The sequence below is a fragment of the Lineus longissimus genome, chromosome 2 (assembly GCF_910592395.1).
Source record: "Lineus longissimus chromosome 2, tnLinLong1.2, whole genome shotgun sequence".
NCBI classification, from domain to species: domain Eukaryota; kingdom Metazoa; phylum Nemertea; class Pilidiophora; order Heteronemertea; family Lineidae; genus Lineus; species Lineus longissimus.
Window position 1 is genome coordinate 11,657,642 of NC_088309.1, and position 3,486 is coordinate 11,661,127.

Below are 3,486 nucleotides of genomic sequence, written 5' to 3' on the forward strand. Positions count from 1 at the left end.
TAGGCCTTATAACTGTTATTTTTCCGTTTAGTTAGCAGCTCGGCTAAAAGTATTCAGAAACAGACTTAGTAACATCCGTCCATTTTTTTCTCTTTCAGAGGGATGGCTTATACACAAGTGCCCCAAAGCCGAGAAACATTATGTTATCGTGAATCAAGGTAGGGCCTTCATTTATATAGTTCTGTCGGCTCAGCATGATTTTGATTCAACAATAATAATCATCTCACCTTTGGGAAATGAAATAACATGCGACCCCATATTTCTCTTCCAGCGCCATGCAGATATAAACAGCCCTTGCTGCCCGCCCGATTAAAAGCTAGGCCTATTTTTTTACTCACAAGGACACACAAAAATACTGTCTCTACTGAACGAAAGGCTTTTATTTGTTTTTCAACTCATCATATCCTTTCTATTTAATTTTCCAGAATAACATCTCAACAAAATAGACAAGCGCTAAGGTTGATTATATATACAATGCGACAAGGACACGCTGTACTTAGCCTGTCTCATGACATCAATTCCTGATCATGTGAAGTAAAAAGCAAAGAGTACGCCGTTGGAACAAAAGCGTGTGATACATGATCGTAAGCGATATTCTCTGACAGCAAACTAACGTCAACCCTCGTTTTTCTCTTTCCAGACAGCTCGACCTGATGTTTTCACAAAATCATTTAACGGATGAAGCATGAGTGTACAGGAATATTCAAAAGGGAATTACATGTAGGAGTATTCGTAAGTACATATATATTCATTCATAAAAAGTATAACAACAGCAACTGTATGCACGTGAACGCGGTACAATACTTAGTTCCATAAAACAGGTTATATTTCACTTTGGCCTTATAGAGCCTTCATTTTTGAAAAAGATTTCCAGACAGTAAAAGCGCTTATGTCACACGAGGTTTTACTGACATTTCTTACTGGGTTAGTGAAAAATTACACATTACTTTATATGATCGTAAGCGATATTCTCTGACAGCAAACTAACGTCAACCCTCGTTTTTCTCTTTCCAGACAGCTCGACCTGATGTTTTCTCATACACATACAGTATAGCCTCAATATATCATTCAACGTTTGGAGCGTGACTGTGTACTACACCTGTTTCATTCACTATTGTTTATGACTTCAGGAATTCTAAAGGGAATTACATGTAAGTCTGAGTATTTGTAAGTACAATATATAATCATTCATAAAAAGTATATACAGCAACAACTGTATGCCCGTGCACGCGCTAGAAAAAACTTAAGTTTCTTCCATAACCCCCATAAAGCTGAATGAATGATACAATAGTTAGTTCCATCAAACAGGTTATACATGTATTTCACTTTGACCTTATAGAGCCTTCATTTTTTGAAAAATACAAGTTTGAAATCTATCACTTTTCCAAAAAATTTCCAAACAGTTAAAGACGGTTATGTTACGCGACGTTTTACTGACATTTCCTACCGGGTTAGTAAGAAATTACACATTACTTTGCATCTGCGAAAAAATATAGGCGCTTGGCTTGAAAGCGAAAATTTCAAGAAACTTTATGAACACATTTTGAAAGAAATACATTCTTGTTTGACACCACGGCCGCCAAGACGAAAGCTTAAATTCAAAGGGAGAATTGTTATTATCAAGGTAATTTTCCAAGCAGTGCGTTATCTTCTTGTTTTAGACAACGCGACGTACAGTCGCTACTATATTTGGTCGCTTTTTACCTTTACAAAAAATATTTGGCAAAGAAATACGAAAATAAAACAACCGCGCGCAGCTTAAAACAAACTAACTCTTCGATAAGAAAACCACATTTGTATTTAACGAAACACTTTAAAAGAAGCTTGCTGGAGCTGACACGCCTTTGAACAATTAAACGTCTCTTTTAATAGCCCCTTCTCGCTATCAAAAACAAACAACAGAAAGATAATTTTTATTCCTTCTTTCAGAAAAATGCCTCAGTGCATCATCTGTCAACTGCGGGCAGGGGGATTCAATACTCAGACTTTCTGCCCCTTTGATGTCCTACGACAAAACGGGGCGATTTTAATTCATCTATATTGCAATATGACGATTTTGGTTTCGAAGAATACTTTGAATACACGTGCACAAAAGTCAGACCATCGAGAGGATAGGTAGGGATCAAAATAACATGACTCTTCGTATCAAGTTCGCGCGATATTCCCCACGAGGGATCGATTCAATGTGGCCCTCGTCAAATGCAAGCGCACTGGAGCTGTACGCGTGCGAGACGGTCTCTGTCGGTTTAACACCCGTGCCAACAGACATTGTTCTTTTCATTCCGGCTGGACATTTTGGTATGATCAGGGGGCGGCAGATTTAACCTATAGTCATATCATTTGTATATTTCCCGCCGTCATTGAAGCGGATTTCGAAAAACCAGTGACAATATTAGTTCGAAACGAGGGGACAAAACCATACATAATAAAAAGAGGAGACTGTATCGCCCACTTACTTATCCTTCCGTGCGGTAACATGCGTTTGACAGAAATTCCTGCTCCCAATAATAGGCGGTGCCGTAAATTTTAAAGGATCACTGCCGGGATCACTGCTGCTGTTGTTGTATATATTTTTGTAAATTAATTATATAGCCTGTACTTTGAACATCATGTCTCCAAAACGTTATGAAATTTTACGAAATTTATCGGCCATGTATCTGCAAAAAGTAAAAGAGCAGAGGCGTTAGTGTATGTGTATTATTATGTATCATCGTGTCTTCCTATTGTATCATCCTGGTGTATATGTCTTTATGTTCATGCTGTAAAGGGCCGGTGGCCTAAAAATCAGTTGAAATAAATTGAATTGAATTGTATTGATAGACAATCCACAAGGGTGCCGCTAAGTGAAGACACGTTTTGAAATTAAGAAAGTGTTCGCTGCTAAAATTCCCTTTTTCTCAGTTGTTTATAAGATCATGTTAGAGATTGCCACTAAGAGTTCCCACTCCAGAGAAGGAGCAACGAAATAAAAAGGGAAAACGAACATGCATGATGCGCTTCAATGTGTCATGTTCAATATTGCTCTGTCCCTATTTCTCTTCTAGATTTGAAAATGTGTACTTGGAAATTAGAAATAAAAGTGTTTTTCCATATCACAAATACGTCGTATATGAGTTGTTCTTTCTTCATGTGCATGTCAAAATATCCACCCTTCCATCAGGAAAAGGGTGGCGCAAGAGAGTTCTCATGTCCTCCTCTTCCCGCGCTATACAAACCCGGGCACCATGCGAGACGAAGAGGACAGACCTCGTTGCTTTGGAGCTAAACGGACATTGAGAAGACGGGACCCCTAAAATGTGGCGACGAGTCGAGGCAATTCGCGTCATAATTTTAGCTAGGATGAGCAGTCTCTATGCATAGTCAATGACAAGGATTGCCTAGACACTGATAACATCCGTTATAGAAACAGAATGCTTCAGTAGGCTATTTGCCCCGAACAGACTTTCCCGATGGTGGAGACCTTAATTGATCCACACTCTTTGCTCC

The 3,486-nt window shown here is 38.8% G+C and overlaps 1 long non-coding RNA gene across 1 annotated transcript; it reads left to right on the top strand.

Annotated features, from left to right (window-relative positions):
- Positions 1-3,079, top strand: LOC135483664 (uncharacterized). The gene is made up of 3 exons (XR_010446353.1): positions 1-158; positions 641-732; positions 1,015-3,079. It is a non-coding gene; the product is annotated as an uncharacterized LOC135483664 (long non-coding RNA).
- The last annotated feature ends 407 nt before the right edge of the window (positions 3,080-3,486 follow it).